This window comes from Euprymna scolopes, chromosome 31 (genome assembly GCF_053919585.1).
Source record: "Euprymna scolopes isolate OS-2025 chromosome 31, ASM5391958v1, whole genome shotgun sequence".
In the NCBI taxonomy this organism is placed as follows: domain Eukaryota; kingdom Metazoa; phylum Mollusca; class Cephalopoda; order Sepiida; family Sepiolidae; genus Euprymna; species Euprymna scolopes.
The window spans coordinates 81,920,998-81,947,562 of record NC_136512.1 but is presented as its reverse complement, the minus strand read 5'-3'; the positions used below and the strand labels follow the sequence as shown (position 1 = coordinate 81,947,562).

The following is a 26,565-nucleotide window of genomic DNA, read 5'->3' as shown; positions in this document are numbered from 1 at the left end:
ATATATATATATATATATAAATTTAAATAAGGGGATGGTCACCAACAATCTGTACTTTTAACATTATTTTGTTGTTCCGTGGTTTGGTTTTTCATTGAAAATTATGTTTATATCATTGTAATAATGTTTTTAAATCATCGAAATCGTTTTTAACGCGTTCAGAGTTCTGTGACGCGTCCTCTTCAGAAAATATTTAAAATGTTTAGAATATATTCAAGATGTGTTAAAAATGTAAAAGAACATTTTCGTAGTTCATTTGAAATGTTTCCGAGAGGTGGAAGCATGTGTAAGTGATTCTAATTTTCATTCGTATGTCCAATTTTTATTACCGGGCTTCACAGAACATCTGAAACGCGTTAAAACCGATTTACGTGATTTAAAAACATTATTACAATGATCTAAACATAATTTTCAATGAAAAACAAAAACCACGGAATAATCAAATAATGTTAAAAAATACACACGTTTAAAATTTGGCCTTCTAGGGCCAAATTTGTCATTTTTACCCTCTATTATTACAAAACAATCTGGCGGCTAAAAACATAGTTCATGAAAAAGATTAAAAATGCCAATCTGTCAAACTTAGAAAGGCTTAATTTTAAAATCAGTATAGCGGCATCGAAAAATAAATATAAACGAAAAAAAAATCCGCCGCTAAACTGCACATTTACCAAATAAGAAATAAAACATGCATTAATGTTAATAAACGTTTTCTTTCTTAGGTTCACAAAATCGTGATTTTTCTTAGGACATTCATCTCTTCTGCCGAAATATCTGATGGAGAGACTATCAGATACTCATTTTTGAGGGCGATTACATTTACATGTATTTATCCGTTTTTTATTTTTGCAATTGTTGTGGGTGTATTCATGTAATCCATGATGGAAATGCTTAGTATAGGAGGCGTGTTTCAAACAGAACTTCCGGTCAGCCCAGGCAACGCCGGGTATGTATATATATATATATATATATATATATATATATATATATAAAGCTGTGTGTGTGTGTATGTGGGTGTGTGTGTGTGGGTGTCTAGTCACGAATAGCCTCCTATATGGTTGACTATTTTAAAAACAGATCGCATATAATGATAGAAGATTCATCAAGACACAGGAATGGGTATGTTTGATCTGGCAGAACGGTGGTTCATTAAAATTTTGGGGTCTGCGTTCGCGCCTGGTCCACAAAGTATGGAAATAAAAAATAAATTAAATATAATAAAAAACGTTTACACGTGTTTTTGATATATATGTATATAGGAATACTTTGATAAGTATGTTTTAACTTAAATAGGGATGGTATAATAAAATTGTGGGGTCTGCTTTCGCGCCTGACCTCCATAGAATGGAAATAGGCACAAACTTTAATAAATACTTTTCATATTTATCTGCGTAAGTATACTTTGATTATTATGTTTCAGTTTGAAGAAATATGGTATAATAAAATTATGGGGAGTTCTTTCGCCCCTGACCTCCAGAGAATGGAAATATGTCACAAAATTTAACAATGCTTTTTAATATAGATCCACAGAATATTGTGATAAGTGTTTGAGTGTGAACAGGTATGGTATAATAAATCATTAATTTATTTTTACTTTCATCATATTTTGCTTTGGTTTTGATACCCTCAAATTCAACCTAAATTTACAACCCTTCCTTTTCATAACCTATCATACTTTCATAAATTAGAGTCCATTTTCTGTGGGTTGTATTTTTGAACCCAGCCAACGACGGGTACTTTTGCTAGTATATATATATATATATATATATATATATATATATATATATATATATATATATATATAAAGATAGATAGAGTTAGGTTACACGTGTATATATACACATATATATGTATACATATATATATATACATGCAATTATACATAATGTATAAAATATGCATTCATAGATCTAAGCGTTATATTCAAACGAAAGAAAAACACGAAAACAAACAAACCATCGGGAAAATATAATAACTTCATATAAGTTCGCTTCTCAAAGGACTATTCAAACACGTTAACTCGTATAGTAACAAGTTCGTTTTTATAATTTGCAAATAGAAAATGTAGGTCTTTACTAAAGATATTAGTTAGTAAAAAATATTAGTGAGCAATAAGGTGAGTAAAATTTGATAGCAATATTAGTGAGTAAAAATAGATAAAATAAATATGTTATAAATAAAATGACTTAAACAGATAAATGTTAATAAGTGATGTATTATATTCACTTTTACCAAGATAAACTTTTTTTAAATTTTTAGTCCTTAACAACTAAAAACAAAATCGAAATTGTTCACATGCCGAAATTCAAGTTTCAAGTATATATAACCCATCTTTTGGAGGAGTGCCGTAGATACTTTTTGCACAGACACACACATATGGTCACTTTATATATATATATTTATATATATATATATATATATATATATATATATATATATATATATATATATATATATACACACATATCTATATATAACTACTTCATTTACTCACATAAAATTAATATACGATAGTATAGATTTATGCGTAAACTTTAAGTATTTACTTAAAAAGTGCTCAATACGTAGGTAGAGCTAGTTAGTAATTTATAAAATATATCAAAGAAAGCGGACATTCGCCGGGAGTCGAATGGAAAATAATAAGACAAGCTACCACGTGTAGGCATTTAGACGACCCATGTAAATTATGCCTTCATGAAAAAAATTGCTATCCTGTACTTTAAAGAACCCCCAAAACAATAAAAAAATAAACAAATAAATAAATTAAATAAACATTGATATACATAAACGATCACACATATATGTATTTATATATATATATATATATATATGTATATATATGCATATATGTATGTACACATATGGATATTATATATATATAAATAAATAAAAAAAGAAAGAATTGTCTGCCTTAAACCACTAAACTAGTATTAAAACAGATCCTTTGTTCTATAAAATGCATGCCCATTGGCTGATAGAAAGGGGCGCGGTTGATACTAGAAAGCTGATTGGCTAACTAAAACTCTCAACAGAATAGGACCATATAAAAACAATAAAAAACACAGAATTCGAGCATAAGCCTGACGAATCCTAGAGTGGATGAAACGCCGAATATTCAGTGTAGCTTAATCGCCATATATATTTTATAAATTAATTTATATATATATATATATATATATATATATATATATATATATGTATATATATATATGTATATATATATGTATATAGTGTGTGTGTGTCAGGAGGTGATGAAAAAAAATCCAATAAAGTGGTCGACCGTGGATGTGCGAGCTGAAGATACAATATTTATTACGCCACTATATACACATAAAGTCGTGTCATTGGTTTCATTACGGCGGATCTACCATAAGAGGTTGGAAAGAGTCAGCGCAAATTCATCAGCGGCATTGAAAAACTGAAAAGAATGCAAAGTGAACAGAGAAAAAACGTTAAACGAGCGTTTAAGACTCAGAGTTTCAAATTGTAAACCATAACATAATTATCGACGCCAACAGATTATGGATATGGAATGAAGAAAGCGTGTGTGTGTATAAGTGTATGAGTGTGTGTGTGTCTGAGAGAGAAAGAGAGGGAGTGTGCGCGCGCATGTGTATGGATATTTGTGTGCGCCCACGCATGTGTATATATGTATGTTTAGCGGAGGGAGTGTTATGGAAAACATCTCTGAAAGATAAATGTCTTGTTTAAACAAGACATTTATTTTTCAGAGACGATATATATATATATATATATATATATATATATATATATATATATATATATAATCAGAATCATAAGAGGAATAAGTCGCAGATGAATAAATCTTGTGGTATCATGTCTTACAAATCTTTTTGGGAGGTAATATTTTTATATAAGAGAAACCACGCTCAATAAATTGCTCAATATACTAGATAGATCAAATTAAATATTACAGTTTCAATCCTGATTTTCTTTCTCTTTCTGTATGCCACTTAAAAAGATATAATATTTAATACATTTTCTGTGTACGTGCATTCAAAATATATGGATTAAGGAAATTACTTGGAATATTGTATTCTTTGTTCAAATAATAATATTTTTGTATTTAGAAAATTTGTATATTTCTCAATGAAATTTTAATATAAATAACTAAATTATGTATATACATATATCTATATATCTATATCTATCGATCTATATATATATATATATATATATATATATATATATATATATATATATACTGTTTTCATAACATCAAGACAACAAAGATCAGGTTGATAGCAATAATTTTTGTATTTTCATTATACGTTACAATCGTTTCGTGACCGTTCTGAAAAATTTAAATCTTATACATTTAAAAAATATTTGCAAGAACGGCTGTCTTTAGACGTTGAGAAAACACTATTTAATGAACAATATTGAATCCATTTTTTATTTAAGGAAAATTATATACTGTAATAAAAATCTACTTACATTTTTTCCTTCGTTAATTGCCCTCTCAAAAAAATTAAAGTAAGGTTGTTGTTGTTGTTGGTGGTGGTGGTGTGGTGGTGGTGGTGGTAGTCGTTTGGTTGTTGTTGTTGTTGTTGTTGTTGTTGTCCAAGCCACCAACCTCCTCAACCTTTCGAAATAGATACCTACACCAACCTCTTCAACCTTTCGAAACCTACAACTCCTCATGGTAAGAACGACTACCAGAATGTCAAGAACGGGTATAGAGAGAGAGGTGGTTTAATAAGTATTATTAGCATCTCTTAGCCAGTGATGCCTACTGGGATTTTAAAAATTCCGCTAGATCAAGGAACAGAAATCTCCAGATAGTCGCTAGATTTGTAATTCTTGTCGTCTGACATTTCCAAAAACCGGTATAACTAAATATTAAAAAAATCCAAAAAGTAAAACATATTTTGACTTCCTATAATAATATGAATATAGTCTATTCAATAGGTAACAAAAATCCACAAATACCTGATACCAAATGCTGTAAAATCAAGTATCTGCATACGGGCTTTTTAATTTCTCTTCATTTCATTTCTTTTTATCAATAGTTGTTAAAACAATTAACTGGTTGCTTGTTGGCTAACCAATGGCGAATTTACTCTCAAAAGATTGTATATAAAATGTCTGACTACCAGTAACTCAAAATTTGGAGTGCAACTCGAACGCATGGTTAGTGGTAGAATAAGACGTTTGTTTCCAACTTGTGGAATTAAGCATCCTTTTGTAAATAAAGCGTTCAGTTGTTTATTTTTTTAATCAGTGTATAAAGACCACTTTGAACAACTTAATTTGAAATTGTGAGTAAAAAGACGTTGTTTTAGCAAAAGTTAAAAGTACTGTATAGTTTCTTTTATTATTTTGCGCTGTTTTTTTACAACTTTCGTCTGGTCACTTTTCTACGCTTTAACTAAGCGAAACAAGGCCGATAGCCATTAGTCGCGTGCTCCCGTGTAATGAATGTATGCGTGAATGTAGGATTGACATGAAATTCTTAAAGATAAACTAAAATGACCGAAAAATGGGTTGAAATGACTTAAATAAATAAAAAGTAAATGACTTAGAATGACTTTAATGAACTTAAGGATGAATTGAATGACCTTAAAAATGACTTGAATGCTTAAAAAATAACTGGAATAATTCAAAAACAACTTACATGATCCGGTGAATGACTTAAATGGCTTTGAGACTGACTGGTTGTAAAGTGGGTGATCATTTTAATAAAATTAATACAGAAAAGTTATTCCCCACTTTATATCACACAGTTACAAACATAAGTACAGCATGTAGTAAGAACAGATACTACACTTTGATCTTGGCCAAAAGGCGAAGAAAAGGGTATTTATTTGTTCCCCCACCAAGCAAATTAGGCACAAGGCCGATTTTTAATGTGAGAAGTGAAGGGGAAATGGGGGCCAACTCCCCGGGGAGTAGGGGAGCTGGATATTTACAATTAGTAGAAGGGTTGTCCCTACATTGACCAAAGTCTTATATGTGGGGTTGGTATTTATTTGCTCCCCCACCCAGCAAATAAGGCACAAGGCCGATTTATAATATGAGGAGTGAAGGGGAAATCGAGACCAACTCCCCCGGGGAGTAGGGGAGCTGGATAGTGACAATTGGTATAAAGGTTTTCCCCTACATTGACCAAGATCTTATATGTGGGGTTTCCCTTACATATGGTCTTTGCTTGCAGTATCTGCCGGAACAGATGGTATTTATTTGCTCCCCTACCGAGCAAATTAGGCACAAGGCCAATTTTTAATGTGAGGAGTGAAGGGAGGGGGAAGGGAAAAAGGGGACCAGCTCCCGAGAGGTGGGAAATGGGAGCTGGTTAAAGGTCAGGCATGTGGGGTTGCCCCCACATCTGGTCTTTGCTAGTCATAGCTAGTCATAGCTAGTCATAGCCTGCAGTATCTGCGGGAACAGATGGTATTTATTTGCTCCCCCACCGAGCAAATTAGGCACAAGGCCAATTTTTAATGTGAGGAGTGAAGGGAGGGGGAAGGGAAAAAGGGGACCAGCTCCCGAGAGGTGGGAAATGGGAGCTGGTTAAAGGTCAGGCATGTGGGGTTGCCCCCACATCTGGTCTTTGCTAGTCATAGCTAGTCATAGCCTGCAGTATCTGCGGGAACAGATGGTGTTTATTTGCTCCCCCACTGAGCAAATTAGGCACAAGGCCGTTTTTAATGTGAGGTAAAAACCAGCTCCCCTAAAAGTAGGCAAAAAGGGGGCACTCTGGTTACCAAAAATAATAATTGTCCCAGTATAGAGGGTTTCCCCTCCATTGACCGGTACAAATTATCTTAAGTGCAGTATCTGCCGGAACAGATGGTGTTTATTTGCTCCCCCACTGAGCAAATTAGGCACAAGGCCGTTTTTAATGTGAGGTAAAAACCAGCTCCCCTAAAAGTAGGAAAAAAGGGGGCACTCTGGTTACCAAAAATAATAATTGTCCCAGTATAGAGGGTTTCCCCTCCATTGACTGGTACAAATTATCTGAAGTGCAGCATCTGCCGGAACAGATACTACACTTTGATCTTGGCCAAAAGGCCAAGAAAAGAGTATTTATTTGATCCCCCCACAGAGCACATTAGGCACAAGGCCGATTTTTAATGTGAGGATTGAAGGGTAAATGGCGACCAACTCTCCGGGGAGTAGTGGAGCTAGATAGTGACAATTGGTATGAAGGTCTTATATGTGGGGTTGCCCACACATATGGTCTTTGCTTGCAGTATCTGCTGGCAAAGATACTACACTTTTATTTTGGCCAAAAGGTAAAGAAAATCTTAAAAAGGTAAGAACAGCATTATTAACAACGTACGTTTGATCTTAACCAAAAATGCCAAGCAGAAGAGTGTTACGGACAGACCGACCGACCGACCGACGGTGTGAGTTATTAAGTCGCTTGCACGCGAATAAAAATACTTATAAATAAATTTACGGGTGTTTAGATCGTATTTTAAACTGCAGTCGCTATCCCCCATCCCCCCAATAAAATGTACTTGGACTATTCGATTTTGTGGCGAGTAGCTGTCGAAGATCTGTTATGTAGACCGGTTAGTTATACGAAAAAGAAAAAAAAGTGTATAAAAAAGCTCCTAGGCGCGAACGATTATTAGAAAACGGGACCAATTAAAAGCAAACGCGCTAACGAATCGGCCACGATAACTTGTCACTATATCTGACTTAGAATTTACCCTTATAACGCGAGATTGAATGAGCTAAAATAAAATTGTAACACGGCTGATATCTCTCTCTCCCTCTCTCTCTCTCTCTCTCTCTCTCTCTCTCTCTCTCTCTCTCTCCCTGTATCTCTCTATCCCTAGCTGTCGGTTTCTATCTCTGTCTCTCTCTCCCCTCCTTGTACCCACCTCTCTCTCTCTCTATCCCTCTCTCTCTCTCTCTCTAGCTTGCTAGTCCGTGTAATCGACAAGTTCGTAAGAAAAGAAAATATGGTCTAAGTAAATAAAGACATAAATTAACAGGAATATATAGAAATAACGAAGACGAGAGTGAGTAAATGTAGAATATAAGGTTCGTAATGTAACAAATCGATATATAAAAACATATATAAAAACATTAAAAAAAACATGATTTGCCCTCCATTTTATCTCCTTAACAGCAATTTTTACCCGCAAATACTTAAATTGAAAATATTGTATGGGTCCAAATACTCTTTATCTCAATTTTAAACTCTCTAGACTAAATATCCAGTTTTATTGAGAGTTGTCGCACACACATCGATATATATATATATATATATATATATATATATATATGTACTTCTTCTTGTCTTCTCTATATAAATAAAACTCATTTTTCCCCTCCAACTTTGACCTTAATAGGATTTAAAATCATGACATTACATGCAAATGTAATGCGTACAGACTGTAGCACATTTTCTGAGATTTGCTATAGGCTTATTACCTCTACAGTTCCTCGAAAATGGTACACTCCTATATTTTTCCGGTGAGAGTCCATTACCAACATCGCTTAGATTCAATGGAAGTTGCAAAATCTTTCCGCTCTATTAGATTCCTCCTTTCCCCTCTCCTCATTTACACGACAGCTGATGCGTTCACAAGAAACACTAGGAGGAAACACCGGTTTGGAATCGTACAAGATTACTCATGCCGTTTCTTTTTTTATCTTTGTTCCATGATTTATGATTTCTGTTTTTTTCTATAGTAAAATATAAATAAAGAAATAAAAAATAAAAAACACGCGAAAAGGTGATTACTATTATTGCTTTCTTGTTGCTTTTTTTGTCGTTAGTGTAAGACGCAATCTGCGAGACTAACCGGTTTTTATTTCCGGTTTTAACGACTCTAACCGTGAAATCTAACTATGACCTTTATTTATTAGTACTTTCAACTCAACATTTATTTTGACACAAAGATTACAGCGCAACGATATCGTGAATTCACTTGCATCACACTTACATTAAAATTAAAACAAATAATTTCATTTAGAATTCAGGAAAACAAAAACATTCATTTAGAATTCGAGTGTGATGTGACTACTGAAACTAAACTAAAACAAACCTCACTGCGGAATTGATATTTGACCTAATTCACTTTTTAGTTAATTCATCACGTGTTTTTTATTGCGCTTTCGCCTCAATGATTCGAGTTCGACCCCCCCCTCCAAACTTATTTTGGATTTTTCAAGCACACGGGCACCGCCGAACCGTTTGTATTGCATCACGTTCATTTTTTCATTGTTACACGATTTTTTCAAAACGTTTTAACATTTTTTGTTTGTTTTTATAATATTTAAACAGGGATATGCCTTCATTTTGTTTTCATTTTCCCACCCTCCAACCAGACACACCCCTTAATCCAGGGCAACGCCGGGCAACGCGGCGCAACGCCGGGTACCCCAAGCTAATATATATATATATATATATATATATATATATATATATATATATATATACATATATATATATATAATGCTAACAAGTCAAGCTACGTTGAAGAGGGGTAGGACTCAGAACACGCGTGTCCGTAGATTACTGTCTTTTAAAAATAATAAATAAATAAATAAATTATACGTCTAAATAAAAAAAAATGGGCGACATTCTAAGTATAACATCGGATCTCCGAGGCGGAAACGTTAACCTTAATATTGTTTTAAAAATCAACATAAAAGATTACCTTAACAGATAAAGGATAACAACTAAACCGTAAATTGCCTATGGTATCATAGCGTAATGGATGAGGGCGTTTGACTGAAATGCGTTAGGTCCGGTGTTCGAAGGCTAACAAAAGTCAAACTATGCTGAAGAGGGGTAGGGCTCCGAAACATGCGTGTCCGGCAAGTACTGTTTTAAAAAAAATAATATATATATATATATATATATATATATATATATATATATATATATGTGTGTGTGTGTGTGTGTGTGTGTGTGTGTGTGGGTGTGTGTGTGTGTACAGCTGTCTTTTATTGAAAAAATATAGATTCAGATAATTTAATAATTTAGTAGAGCTGATATATATTCAATGTGACCGTTTTCAGCCTCAATCACCGCCTCGATACAAGTCCAGAACGGGGAGCATGTTTTCTTTATTTTTTTCCACAAGCTCCGGCAGAGGCTAGGCGATTACTCGGCGGATAGCGGCGATAAGGCTGGTTTTAGTGTTATGGGCGGTCATGTTGATGGTGTTTCAGTGTTTAATCAAACAAAGTTATCCAGCACCTTCAGGTCGGGGGGGAACAGGGGCCAGTGAGAGAAGAGTACAAAGTCGTTGTCTCTTTAGACTTGTCAGCAAGTGCCGAGTCCTGCTGCCACACCGATGGTTTGCCAGCGGCCACTCGATTGCACCAGAAAATTAACACACTCTTCAGCAGATCCAAGTACACTTTGTTTCACAATATATTGTAATCTACATTACACCGTAGAGAATCCACTGTTTATTTTATAAAATGATTTTTATAATTGCTTGGATTAAAGTTTTAAAAGGCACTTGTCATATTAGGCTGTGTAAGGTGTTCACTTTGATCCAACTCGCCTGGTTCTCTTATTGATCAGATTATTTCCCTCATCGATCATCATTATTTATTGAAGCTATCCCAATACAACCTATATTAGAACACTGCCAGACACAGAAATTACTTTCGTGTAATATTTCATAAATAAATTTGCAGCCGTTTTCGAGTGCATAGGGAATTAACTCACAGACACACAGATGAAATTCTTTGTATATATTAGATAATAGATGGATAAATAAATTAGTCTTCCCGCGTTTTGCATTGGAACTTTTCAAATCGTCAATTGTAAAGACACAGACGGATGGATAGCTTTAGTTTATTGTTCATTCTTGCTGTTATCAATTCTGAATTGGTTTATAACTTTTAAATGCTTATATAAAATAGTTTTTTTTTTCGAGCCTGAACAGTAAGCTTAAGAGCCTTTCGAGTTTTGTAAACAATTCTAATCTTCCCTAATAAAGTGAGAATAATTGACATTTCAATATCTTCCATTAACAGAATAAACGATATGAAACCTGAAAACTGGTCTGACATTCATATGATTCGTCTTTTTAGATACGGCCACGCGTCTCTAGATCAGCCTTTTATTTGTTAGCTGGTGACTCCGTCTTAGTTTGATTCCAAATATCATTAAACGCTCAAATTGAATAGAATTATATCGTGTCATATCGAAACCGAGACACACAAAATATGAATTGTTTATACTCTCCTCCTCCCCCTTTTCCCCATCCTTATCCCCGTATTCCTCCTCCCCCTTTCCCTCCACATCCACATCATAATCATCTTCTTCAACGTGAAACAAAAAGAAACGCCTCGATACAAACAACGATATTGAGGAAACGGCATTATCAGTGCAACAGGATGGGATGAGTGTTCTCGTCCCCAGGGCCACCAGTCTAGACTATTAGTAAGGTTGTCTGTCCTCTGTTGTCTTACATATAGTACTGTGCAAATCTAGGTGGCCCGCCTTCCCACGATTTACCTTCTAATCGTTTGAGAAAAGGGTGCCATATTACTAACCGCCTGGGCATCCCCCTACCGAGAATGACAATGGAGCAATACGAGATTATTTTGAAAGCGAGAGTACCCCTCCTGTCGGACGGTGACTTTTCAAGTACCACTTTCACGACCGTGTGTCAAATTTTTCCGCCGTGGAAGAGCGAAAGACACCAATACAATAATAACAACTCATCGTAGATTAAGCAGATCATGCTTTCGCTTCTAGAGTCAACGCAGTAATATCTGGAGCGGCAGATTAGACCTCAAAGCAGTTGATAGTTTCAAGTAAAACGGCAAAACAAAATCGTCAGCGGAGATACATCAGCAACCAACTAGGTCCTACGTGGAAACGCCTAGCCAGAGAGAAAACAATGTGAAAGGAATTCAAGAAGAGCTTATTTTTTCAAAAGTGCACAAATCCACTACTGTTGCTGCCCAGCTGCAGCTGATGATTATAAAAATGTCGACGATGATGATGATTTATCTGCAATCTGCTGCTGTTTTTGCTGCTGCTGATAATTATTTTACCTCACCTTCATCCTTCCCTAAAAATGGCATATCACCACTTGGACGTAAAGGCCTACTATTTGGGACAACCAACAGAAAAGATTAAGAAGATGTTGAGTCACAATGCATTTAAACTTCTGCATATCAGTACAGTAAGGTAAGTAGGTAGCAGTAAGGCAATTCCGAAGTCTAGCTGTTAGAGGGGGAAATATTAGAGTATAAAGCTTTCTGGCATTAAGGGACCTCCCCAGTAAAGGAGTGAGATTTGTTGCTTAGCTAGTTGTCGCGGATAAGTGCAACGAGTTCATCAGGGCACTTTCTACTAAAATATCTGTAAAACTGGCACAGATATACAACACTGCGATGATGGAACAGGGATTGGAGCTGAGTTGAATGGAACTTATTAGATTCAAAACAATTTTTTTGAAGATATCTAGATGATGATCATGATGATGATGATAATGATGATGGTTATGATGATGGTGATGATGATGATGATGATGATGGTGATGATGATGATGGTGATGGTGGTGATGGTGGTGATGGTGGTGGTGGGGGTGGTGGTGATGATGATGATGATGATGATGATGATGATGATGATGATATCTCTGTAATCTGGTGGACGTGTCACTTATGAACGTCAAGTATAATTTAGCACGTAAAGTGAATAATCTTTTATAGAAAATAAGGTTTCTTTTTACATATTGAGGATTCGGCAGTCGCTGCGCCGAAAGTCACTCGAGGATAGAGTTTACTGAAATTGTCAGTTGGCGATTAACAACATTTTTTGCGAGAATCGGTTGCGATACGTTACAGTTTTTGTCGTAATGAATCACATTGATCGAGGCCCCAAAGCCCAAATAATAACAAATAATTGTTTTATAATGTGAACGGTGATAAATAAATTAAGGATGCAAAATGACTGTTTAAAATGGGCAGCATGTAATTTTCTGATAAGGTAGTGCGGCATGATTTGTTTTTATTTCGACTTGAAATTAGATATGTCTTAGGCGGTTGTGAAGCAGTATTATGGTATTGTTTCTAACCGAAATAAAGTTGCTATAAAGAAACTCCGTTTACGATAATTTCAGCTACTTCTTTGTACCAAGAAAAAAAAGAAAATAATGTGCATTTTATTTTAGCACAACAACATTTAATTGTAAATGTTTTCCAGCAGGGTCTAACGATGAGAGGTTAGTCGAGCACCTACAAGATCGTAATATTTCATTATTTTACATGTTGTGTTGAATTATGAGAATGTAGGCAAGGTGGAAACATATAAAAATGCGAATTCAAGTAACAAAACGGCCAGGCAACAACAGATTACGCGGGAACGACGGTGAATAACAAAGGACGGCTTAATTTTTGACCGATGAGGTAAAACGGCAAACGAAAAAGTTAGGCAAATGAATGAAAGACACACTCTACGGAAAGCAGAATTATAAACGCAGGCACATATAAACAAACCAGTTGAACTCGAGCTCAGTCAAGACTCGAGGACTAGACGTCCGCCTGCTCCCCACTCCCCTCATTTTATTCCGGTCTTCGCTATATGTTTGTTTAGTAAATACAAATAAAATGTGAGTGTTTATATAGTAATATAATTGTCATTTATTTGATAAACACAGCAGAATTTTGGACACCATTTAGTGTTATATATACTATTAATACAATTCTAAACCAAATGGACAGTGTGAATGTGATTTTATTAATAAATAATAAAATTGATTTCAAATAAAATTTTGGATATAAAAACCCTTTTCTCGGACGTATGCGATATTTTTTAAATAAATATTTTTTTATACTTCTTGTTAAAAACATAATAAAATGATATCAACATCGGTGATTTATTATTTGCGTACAAGTGTACTTATTTAGGTGACCAAACAGCAAACGAAAGCAAGGCTCAGATTAAATCTTTATGATACAACGCTGTAGACCGTATGACCGCCCTTGCTTGCTTCCTTGAGTCTTGTATATACGAGGTGCCTTAAATAAGTCTCCATATTTTTTTTGTACTAGCAAATGATAATTGTTGTAGACTCCTGCAAATTCAGTATATTATTGCAATGCATATGAGATGTCTGACCCCTTTTTATAATGTCAGAGTCAAATAGCCAGCTACAACAGAAATAGCAACACGCCCTATTAAATCTGCTTGTCGCAGCTGGTAAATTTCAAAAATGCAATCTGGGAGTAAGAACACTTCAGAAGAACAATATGCAATAACATTCAGAAATATATGGAATGCTTTAGACTGCTTTTGGACCATCTTGCATGAATCAAGCATCAGTTTTGAGTGGCATAAGAGGTTCAAGGAATGTAGGAAGTATGTGATAGATTATGAGAGGCGTGGGAAGAAAACGACGGTCACAACATCAGAGTGGATTGCCTACATAAACAATAAATGCGCAGTTTTATGTCAGTGTGGGAACTGTACACACAATTATTAGCGAGGAACTTAAAATGCAGAACATTTGCACATGGTTTATCCCAAGGGTGCTACGAAGATATCACAGACAATTGACTAAGATGGGCATCAAGAGAGTCCCTCACCCTCCCTACAGTCCAGACCTTGCTCTCTGTGACTTTTTGGTTATTCCCTATGGTCAAGTAAAAACCTTAGAGACTGTCGCTATGAGGCAATCAAAGAAATGAAAGTGACTGTGATGGGGGCCATCGACATGCTCACACACACAAAAAAAGTTCAATGGGGCCTTTCACAAGTTGTTGAGACAGTACCATAAGTTCATTGCCACCGGAGGAGATTACTTCTAAGATTACTAGATTGTCATGTGTGTACAATCAATAAGAGTGCCCCGACGAGAAAATTATGGAAAATTATTTAAGTAATCTCGGATATATATCTCTATCTATTTATCTATCTATCTATCTATCTATCTATCTATCTATCTATCTATCTCTCCCCCCGCTCTCTCCCTCTCTCTCTCTCTCTATATATATATATATATATATATATAAAATCATGTGAAATCTTTTTATCATTTTTCCTTTACCTCCTATTCCCCTTACCTCACCTTTTTTTTTAACCATGTAGGATCTGTGACTTACTTGTAGTTTCATTAAATACTTTCACATGCAAAATCCGATCCTGCATTTTGCTAATTCCTGCCCTCTGATGGGAAGGAGAGCATTTCTACGAAACTCCGCGGATTAAGGACTATCACCTTATATTGTGCTTCCTTTTTTAAAATCAAATATGTTTTAACTCTTTTTCAAGATGTCTTTTAACATGTTTTATTAATCATTTGTTCATATATATATATATATATATATATATATATATAGTAATTTATAAAATATATATGGCGATTAAGCTACACTGAATATTCTGCGTTTCATCCACTATAGGATTCGTCAGGCTTATGCGCGAATTCTGTGGTTGCTTCTTGTTTTTATAAATGTTGAGGAGTTCTAGTTAGCCAATCAGCTTTCTAGTATCCACTGCGCCCCTTCCTATCAGCCAATGGGCATGTATTTTATCGAACAAAGGATCTGTTTTAGAACTAGGCTAGTGGTATACTGTAGAAAAAATGAAGTAGTTATACATATATATATATATATATATATATATATGGGTACATGTGCGCAAATTCAACTGTCTTAAAATCTAGATAACACAATTGCCAGATTTTACACTACAGAATCGTCGGATGCTATGTCGTTAGTATTAGATAAGTGTTTAAAAACTGTACATATCTCATAGCGTAATTCTTTGGTTTTGAATCTAATCGATGACACTCAAGCTTAAAGGAATTTAAAATCACTACTATATATCGGATACAATATAAGAATCCATATAGAATTTGCTCTATAATAAACACGAAATCTTTATAAATTTAAATAGCATAATTTAGTGTATTCTATTACCGGGCTTTAAGAAGGGAGACCAGGCAAACTGTGGGAACTACCGGGGCATTTCTCTCCTCTCTACCACACGGAGAGCCTAGCTCGGGTTTTGGCCAACAGGCTTACACCCCTTGCAGAAACCATCCTTCCCGAATCCCAAAGAGGCACGATGCACATGATCTTCACTGCTCGTCAATTCCAAGAAAAGTGCAGTGAGCAAAATTTACCATTAGACAGGGCTTTTATAGACCTTACTAAAGCCTTTGACTCGGTGAACCGTCAAGCCCTTTGGCTGGTTCTTGCAAGGTTTGGATGCCCAGAGAGGTACATTCGGGTACTGAGACTGCTACATGACAATATGTAAGCTACAGTCCTCAGTAGTAGTGGAGATGATACAGAGTCCTTCAGGGTTGACAAGGGAGTGAAACAGGATGTGTCTTTGTCCCAACCCTGTTCTCCATCTTCATTATTGCTATCCTCCATCTCACGGACAAAAATATTTCCGGTGGGGTTCGGATTATGTACAGAACTGACGGGCGACTTTTTAACATCAGCAGATTCAGGGCCAAAGGTCGATAACACCCTTGTTAAGAGGACCTACAGTGTACACTGGTTGCCTTCAGAGGGCGTACAAACAGCTAGGACTAACAATCAATATTTAAAAAAAAACTATAATTCTCCATCAATCACCACCAAACAGTACTCCAGTCTCACCCCCAAGCATCTCCATCGACAACGCTAGACTGGAAAATGATGACCACTTTCCATATCTAGGCAACATCCTATCATCAAAAGCCAACAGAGATGATGAAATACAACACCGTCTCAGCTGTGCATGTGGGGCTTTCTCAATGCTAAGGAAGAGAGTATTTGAGAACCGTGACCTTCTGGCAAAGACCAAAATCATGGTATACAAAGCTGTCTTGCTGCCCACTCTTCTCTATGGATCGAAGACCTGGACCACATACGCGAGGCACGTAAAAACCCTGGAGACGTACCACCAAAGATGCCTCCGAAAAATCCTCAGAATCAGTTGGAAGGACCGACGCACCAACACCAGCGTCCTGAGTTATTCTTACATTCCTACTATCACCGCTACTATTGCTCAACGCCAGCTGAGATGGACTGGTCATGTCCGAATGCCGGATCTCCGCCTCCCAAAACAGATTTTCTACTCTCAGCTTGTTGAGGGACAGCGTACCCAGGGTGGCCAAAAGATGAGGTATAAAGACAACATCAAAGTAAATTTAAAGCGCATTCACATGGACCTTGAGACATGGGAGGACGTGGCTGGGAGCAGGTTGGCATGGAGGAGCGCTGTCCAGGAAAAGGCTGCGCTTTATAGCAGTGACCTAAAGCAAGCTGTTGAGGATAAGCGCAAGCACACAAGGGACAGATAATCCACCAGACACACCCAACCCCACCCCACCACCACTACTTTTATCTGCCCAAATTGCACAAGAAAAGTTGGGTCTAGGATTGGGCTCTATGCTCACCTGAGGACCCACAGAAGCCACAACGGAGGACAGTCTTACTCGGACACGAGTGACCGCCGATGATGATGATGATGATGATGATGGTGTGCTGTTGAATTTGAGAGTTAACCCATCAGATTCTTTGTTATTCCCCACCCATTTACAACAACCAATGGCCATGTTTAAGTGACTTGTAATTCACCTTTTTCTTTGTATATTTTTGGCGGTAGTTGCCCATCTTTGTGTATTAAAAAGGTGACCTGCCTTTAAATCTTTATTCATTTATTAGTACAACATATCTTGTTATGATTCTAAAAGGTCCAACATTATCAATCACTATATTGCTTAAGGGAATTTACATTTTAGCAGTTTGAAGCATTGTTTGCATTTGTAATCGTTTTTAGACAATTTTCAAAGCTTATAGATTTGAATATTTAATGTAAAAACCTGATTCGCAAACTTCTGAATCATCTTTCTGGCTTTTACACAGTTCAAAACCGGCTGCGAGACTGAGTTGGTTACGCCTTTTATCCTTCACTGTACCCTCTTCTCCACGAAAGACACATTGTTAGCCTGTCTCTGATCTATACTTATGTTCACGGCAAGAATTCGCCCGAGCTTCAATCTATGCCCTCCTTGTCAAACTGTCACACAAGCCCTCGACTATCTATAATCAATATCAACACTTTTCCATACTCTTTATCTGTGCGTTAATCTAAACGCAAATTCCATGAACAATGATTCTTTCCTAGAACTGCCATCCTGTGGAACTCAGTTCCGCTGGCCTGCTTTCCGTCTGAATGCAATATTTTTTACATAAAAATCACCACTTATTAAGGTCCAGAGACTACTCGAGGATAAGGGTTAAGGGTGTACAGTAGTCAATAGGATAATATAGTAATCATTAGTAATTGAAATTCGGTAAATTTGTAAACTTATGTGGAACGACTCATCAAGAACTTGCTTACGTTGTACTGTAGTCAGATTGAGAGCATGAAAACGGAAGACAGTTCCACAGACGTGCGGTTCTAAAGAAAAAAAGATGTGTTCATGGAATCTACGTTTAGGTTTAAACACAGATAAAGAGTGGGGGAATTATTGATAGTGTTTTCAGCTAGACGAGTTTTCTTGTGAAAGTTTGGCGAGGGGGGCAATAGATTAAAGCTCAGTCGAGCACTTTCCATGAAAATAACGATAAAGCAGAAACAAACACGCAACATCTCTTCTGTGAGAAAGAGGTGGCAGGGAAGAGAAAAGGACTACGAAGTCTATTTTGAACTCTATCAAGGCATGATAAGTCCTTTCTAGCAGTTCCTGTCCAGATGTGGAAACAGTTCTCCATCCTTGGACGAACTTGGCTCTTATAGAGATAGAGAATCGCATCAGCAGTGAGAAATCTACTCACTACTGCTCCAAGTCTAATATAAACAAGTTCTTGACGAGCCGACTCCTAAATTATCCATTTCTTCCCCGTTTCCACAACTAATGATTAATACGCTTTTGTTTCAGTAACTACTGTACAATTAACTCTTATGTTCGAGTGACATTCGGTCTTTGATAAGAGCTGATTTCCATAATAAAACAAAAAGAATTGTTCAATTTTTTAAACATCTTTTATTAAAAACATAAAAAAATATGATATCAATATAGGCGCTATATTATTTGTGTACAGGTGCACTTTTAAAAAAAAATGTTCTATTAGGAACCAAGAAACATAATCATTTCTCAGATGATTCGATCATTTCTGTTGTGCTAAAGAAGGCGCGAATCTTATAATAGTTAACTGGACGGGCAAAGCAGATACCGCTGCATTCAATAATATCCATGGAAAATCATTGTTATTCTGGTGTCTCCAAGTTAATTAAAGAACATACCCAGCTGATGTCTTATTGTTTCTAAGTGTGAATCTTTTTTCCCCTCTGACATTCAACACCTACGATATATACGCGCGTCATATCGCCGTCTTTTAAATATAGATTGTTACATTACAAACACAAGCGGATGCTCATACTGTGTATAGCTTTGATTTTTATAACTGTCCAATTTTTTTTATTTTTTGTATAAATATTCCAAATCTAAAACATCAAAATCACAAATGCTAAATGCATAAAATTCCACTTTTCTTCGCCACGTCCAACTTAGTATTTCCGATCAGTAACGTCATATATTATTGCTCTTATTTTCAACTTATTATAGAAATTTCTGTTTAATCTGCTGGTTAATCGAACTGTATGAGAAAATATCGTTTAAATCCTATTTTCGCACAATCACAATCAATATTAGTGCGTTTACATACGTTTGTATTTACATTAAAAGTGTCTGCGAAAATAAATAAAATATGCCTTGTTCTGCCGGTAATGTCTTGCATTACCAATCATTTTTTGAGGAGATGCAATAATTGGATTTTAAAATGTTGATTTATATTTGAACAGTATTCTAGACACTATTGAAATACAAATTAAAAAGTAATATAATTGCAAAAAGATTTGAGATTTCGAATCCCTCTTACAAAACTCATAGATATTAATTTCATTTTTAAATAATTCTTGTTAAAAACACACAAAAATATGATATCTATATTGACACTATATCATAAGAGTACAATTTAGATGTTCAATTATGAACGAAGAAACGAAACCTGTGCTTCAATGATTCTATACTTATTTTGTGCTAATGAAGGCGCGGATCTTAACATTGTTAAATGCGTTATTACTCATTTAGAAACATTGTTGTGTATTTGAATAGCATTACAGAGAATTTTGAAAGTAAAATACATTAATAATACAAGCAGGCCACCCGGCGTTGCCCGGTCGTATGACACGGTTAAATATGATATTGTAATTCATGCAGATTATGTATTTATAAACATAGAGACAATTCTCTATCGAATCTTATATAGAACCTAATATATAGTAGTGAGATAATAACAACACAATATATATATATATATGATTTGGGTGCAATCAGCGAGAATGAAAACAAACACACAAAAACTTTACCTTCATTGCTTAGCATCTGCTCTATGCGTCTCTCTCACTCTCTCTTTCTCTCTTTCTCTTTCTTACTCTCTCTCACTTTATATATATATATATATATATATATATATATATATATATATATGGGTGTGTGTGCGTAATTATATATATATAAAGCTATATAAATACATTCACATGTCACCTATTTTAAAAATGTTAAAGTCGCCCGATCGCAGAAGAAACGATTCAAGTAAGCATATATATATATATATATATATATATATATATATATATATATATATATATATACATATATATATATATATATATATTAACATTGTAAATCAATGAATTTCAAAAAACTCTCATTGAAATGAAATGAAGGGGTTGAGTTTCATATCAAAGAATTTTTATTATTCTAAGCAAGACAAAGAATGCTTTAGAAAATTAATCACCTTAACCTATAGGGTTTCGATGTCTACCATCTCATCAGAGGAGAGAAAATATTAGCAAATAGTTATAAATCGATGGAATATTGCTGCCAGTAATATTTTGTAAACCTACAATCACACGTTTACATAACCACTGATTGTTAAATAAAAACTATTCCGAAGTGTGTAAATATATATACACACACACACACACACACATATATATATATATATATATATATATATATATATATATATATATATATATATATATATATATATATACGGGAAGCGAATTGTCCTTCTCACTTTCCATAGTGAACTTTAGAACCCCGTGCAAAGAACCAATTCAACCAATTAAAAAATGTTGACGCTTCACCTTGCGATGAATGCAGTAGCAATATATATATATATATATATATATATATATATATATATATATATATATATATATATGGGTGTGTGTATATATGTATGTCTGTATATAGATATATATATATATATATGCATGCATATGTATGTATCTGTATAAATGTGTATGTAAGTATAAATGTATCTATGTATGTATATGTCGATGTATGTATGTATGCATGTCAGGTCATGGCATATGCTACTGGTACCATGTAACCCAGTACTACCTGCCTCATGGTCGGGTCACCGGCGACTAAACTGGTTCCCCCACCAGACTTGTTTGGTGAGGAGGGCGGCTAGTCTCCCTGGAGGATTAAAAACAAGACTTTCCAAAGGGCGAATGAACTCTTTTACTGGTTCAACGGCCAACTAGCACCGTGTATATTTTTGTGTGTATGTGTATTGGGGTGGAGAGGGCTCCCGTAAGCCGTGGTGAAGGCAACCTTTCTAGGAGAAGCAAATCTCTGATTTAAAAAACAAAGCGGGAGACCAGTACCCGCATTAAGCTGGTCTGCAGTTTAATTTGTTGCTAGCTATCTTGATCTTGCTAATTGCTGGATCTCAACATTTTGAACCGAGAGAGAGAGACTTAGCTGTCGTACAAAGCTAAGACTGTAACATCTTTGTATAGATACTCCCTCAGGCATTTGGGCCATGGATTTTAAATGTCTGAGGGAGTGGCACTCGTCTGACAAGACGCTGCAATTATCATCATATACATGTATATGCATATATATATATTTATATATATATATATATATATATATATATATATATATATATATATATATATATATTATTTGAAAAGGAAAACCGAGAATTAATAGAATAGTAATCAACGTTTTATCCCTATTTCAGGGGACATCATCAGGATTTCGTAGGAAAAAATGTTTAAGAAAACGATTACAGATTACATGCGAGTGAAAAAGCGGACATAATCTATAAATGTAGAATGTTCAGATTATTCTATGCCATATGCGTTTTCTTTTTATATTAGATTTTTTACATATACAATTTTTTTTCATTTTTTTATTTGGCAATTCATAACTACAATTAATTGCGGTTTCACTTAATGCCATAACTTGCAAATTCTAGCATTGTTACACATATAATTTGCTGTCATTTATGTCCTCTGATGAGAAGAATAATAAGAATAGCATTTTTGAATCTTTGCGGAATAACGACTTTGTAAATTGTTTTTTGGAGTATTCAGTTGAACAACAAATTTTGATTGTAAAGTTAAATTACAGTTTTAATTTTTTTCTCTTATATATATATATATATATATATATATATATATATGCATATATAATATATATATATATACGCATACACACACACACACACACATATATATATATATATATATATATATATATATATATATATAAATATATATATTACTGCCATCTCTTTTTTAAAAGATGGACTATCTTGATCTTCGAAGACAAGATGAAAGCATAGACAGTCAAACAGTCTAAACGATTTTACAATTGCATAGATTGTTTGAACTATCTACGTAAAACCTTTTATTAAAACTACAGGACATTATTAATACTTATTTTTAATCATTCTCGTTTCATGACGTATTATTTTCGCACATGTGTACTAAGTTAGATTTTCATTTTAAACAAACAAACAAGACCAGTACTTAAATGATTCATATATCTTCTGCTATGGTAACGATTGCCTGGATACCATAGATTAAAAGAACGAGCAAGGCAAACATGTGACAAAATGTTAACTGCGTGGCAAGCACGGCTCTCCAAATTGTAGAACCATTGTAATCTCAGGCAGACAAGTAAAGACGGTAGGTTCCCCTTGCTTTCTGAATTTATCCAGAGGTGTATTTCCTCCAACGCCTGAATAAAATTCATCTCACGATACCAACCTAGACCTTTCTACGATTCGCCGTGTACATACAGTGCGAGCCTTTCCAAAATTATCACCCATCTGGTACTAGTCAGCCTTATCCTTGCTTACCTTCGGTTATCATTCAAGTAATAATCCTCTGAAAATATGTGTTTTATTATGATGTCTTCAAGTCAATTAAATGACTCTGACCAGCTGATCTCTCACTGTTTACAAGTGTGAATCTTTGTTTCGCCCTCTCACATGTTACACCTACGAAATATACGCGTGCAATGTAGCCAATTTGTTTAGACAGATTGTTCATTTCAAACACAACGGATTGTTTATGTTTTTTTTTTATTTTAGTTTTGTATTGGAAACTAGCTAGACCTCTGGGAATTCCACGGGCGACTCATTCATGTGTAATATATTCATGCTATAATTCTGCAGATGTTCGGTGTAAATGGAGACGCTCTGGTATTACTGTAGCTTTTTTGTTAAAACTGTAAAAGTATTTATCTAAGCAAGCATGAAGCCCGGCAAAGCCCGGTCGTAAAGTAAGCTTCAATATGATATTTTAATTCTTGCAGATTTCGTATATATTATTATAGAGTTAATGTTCTATTGATTTTTGTATATTATAAAGTTGCGATTTCCAATATATATATAAATAATATATATATATATATATATATATATATATATATATATATATATATTATTTGCGTTGTTAGTTTGAAATAAAAACTTATGACAAATATATATAGTGCCCCGCAAAAGTTTACAATACACATTCGAAACTGTCAGTTTTTTTTTATTTCTAGCTTCCAAATGATAATAAAACTTTTTATAAACATGGGAAATATATTTGTAATGTAAGTAAATGAAGACGTAAAACAAAATCTCTTTCCAAGGCTTTATTGAACAAAATTCACAGCTACTAAAGCAAGAGAGAAAGAACCTAGTCTTTTAAAGCAAAAGGAGCACGTGCAAAATCACGTGGCAAGAAACTGAATTTTCATATCTATTTTTTTTAAATAGTAAGAACAAAACAATTTAAATGCAAATATAACAATATAAAATATTAAATATTAAAATGGTAAATAGTGTTTTTTTTTTGTGTGTGTGTGTTTTTTTTTACAAATCCAGTCGCTGGACAGGTCTGTGAATTCTGTTAGATCAGCGTTGAGGTAGTTCGATATTTGAAGGACCGGTGGTCCTTTGGGGAAGTTGCTTCTAAGGGGTCTGTCAAATTTATTTTCTGTATTAGGTGTAGTATGTGTCGGGTTAGCTTCGAGGAGTTCCACTACCTCGACAATCGGGTCGTATTTGCTCCTGTTACCAAACCGTTTCAATAATACCTCCCAAAGTTGAACATGCGTTCGTGAGGAGTTGCATTTGAAACTAAAATAGAAACAATGGGGGGAAAAATAACAATTTAACACAACGCAAAGAGAAAACCCAATAATTAGCACCGCAAAAGTTTAGAAACCATCAAATTCATTATATTTCTCAATCATTTAATGACTGTTCATCATGGTAAAATACTTAAACGCTTCTAGAATTTTTGGGAATATACAATAGTGTTGTGACACTGGACCTCACCCCATAATGGGCTCGTCCAGATCCTATACAATCAGCTCCGAAGGCTGGTATGGTGGAGCGAAATCTCAGCGGATATTGTACCTCAAGGAGTTAGGTCTTACTAGTACCTGCAACAACTACTATCTTTCTCTATATCCTTGTACCTTTTCTTAATACACTTTTAAACCACCTACTACGTGTTTTCCCGTGTCGTTTTTGTGTACCCAATTGAGCCGCATAACAAATAGACATCGAAGTAAACAATTAGTAAAAACATTGCGTCATTCTTTATCTTATAACCGTATTGTAAGCAACCACACCAGGGGAAAGAATAAACAGATTGGTCAAGAGCTCAGAAAACTAATTGTAATCTTCATCAAAGTGGATTGGAATATAGAACAATATCCAAATATTTGATGGTTCAATTGAATTCTGTTGGAACAATAATTCGGCATTTGGAAGTCTCACAAATCAACCCTTCCTTTGGGCAGATCAGGTTGTCCTCGAAAAATAACCAAACGTGCTTGAAGGTTATTAACAAGGGAGGTTATGAATTCGTCTAGAATTACTCTTGGAGAGCTGCAGAACGACTTAGAAAACAGTGAAATTAAAGATAGCAAGGTTACAATCAGTAGAACCCTTCATGTTAAAGTAGTCCGTCCTAGATCAGCAAGGAAACTGTTCGTGCTAGGCTTGATTTTGCAAATGCGTATGCAAGTAAGCCTCTGGAGTTTTGGCATAACGTGCTTTGGTTAGATGAGACAAATATTGACTTGTTTGGCACTCCAAAAACACCGAAAGTTTGGGGAAAAAAGGTACCGAATACAAGTCAAAAAACACCATTTCAACGGTAAAATTTTGAGGAGGATCCATTATGATATGGGGTATTTTTAGTGCAGGACGTGTAGGAAAAGTGAAAGTAATAAAAGGAAAAATGAATGGAGCACGTTATAGGAGTGTTTTGGAGAAACCCCTTAAAAAAGTGTGAAGTTGCTCAAATTGGAATTAGACTGGGTATTTCAACATGATACCGATCGAAAACAGCCTACGAAAGTAACGTAAGATTAGTTTAATTTAAATAAATGAATGTTTGAAAGTGACCTAGTCAATCCCCTGATCTCAACCCTATAGAGAATTTATGGATAGAATTGAAATTACGGGTCCATAGAAGAGAACCTTCAAATCTGAGAGAATTGGAAAGGATTTTTGTGGAAGCATTCTTCCACATAAATCCTCTCCAATTCGTTACGTTTTGAGTAATCTCCCACGAACTTCTTTCATGTTTCGTGTGTTATTTTATTCCATTGAATAAAATAACAAACACCACATGAAAGAAGTAGATATTATTTAGTAAATGTGTTGTAAACTTTTGCGTTGCTAATTATTCAGTTTTCTTTTTGTGTTGCGTTAAATTATTATTTTTGATTTTTACCATTGCTCCTATCTTAGTTTCAATACATTTTCTATGTTTATAACAAGTTTCATTACCATTTGGAAGCTAGAAATACAAAACTGACAGTTCCAACTGTCTATTATGTTTGTTACCGATGCTTTTTTGAATGAATTAAATTATTTATATGAAAGTGCATTTTTACCTAAATGAGAGTTGGGAATAATTTTCCCATTGACCAATTTGGTACCCGGTAAATGAGGAACAGCATATATATTATTTTTTAAATATAATTATCCACTCACATGTGTTTCGCCGTCTACGACTCATCAAAGTGGCTGAATCTAGCTACGAAGCAATATCCATTTCTATTAGCAAGGAACATAGACCCAATGCCAGCCCCAATCGCAACGAAAATTAATTGCAATTTAACGTTTATAATGTCAAATACAGACATAAATAGTATTAAGGACGATCTACCGTGACCAAGCAACTGTACAATAAGAAGGGGAGGAGCGAATGAACTGGAATTGGATGACCTCGTCCTATGACGCAAGTCGGTTTATGGGTCAGACGTTGAATGGAGCAAA

The 26,565-nt window shown here is 34.9% G+C and overlaps 2 pseudogenes; both read right to left on the bottom strand.

Moving 5' to 3' along the window:
- Window positions 1-5,685: 5,685 nt before the first annotated feature.
- LOC145255952 (U2 spliceosomal RNA) lies at window positions 5,686-5,822 on the bottom strand (annotated as a pseudogene).
- Window positions 5,823-6,899: 1,077 nt separating this feature from the next.
- LOC145255945 (U2 spliceosomal RNA) lies at window positions 6,900-7,047 on the bottom strand (annotated as a pseudogene).
- Between the last annotated feature and the right edge of the window lie 19,518 nt (window positions 7,048-26,565).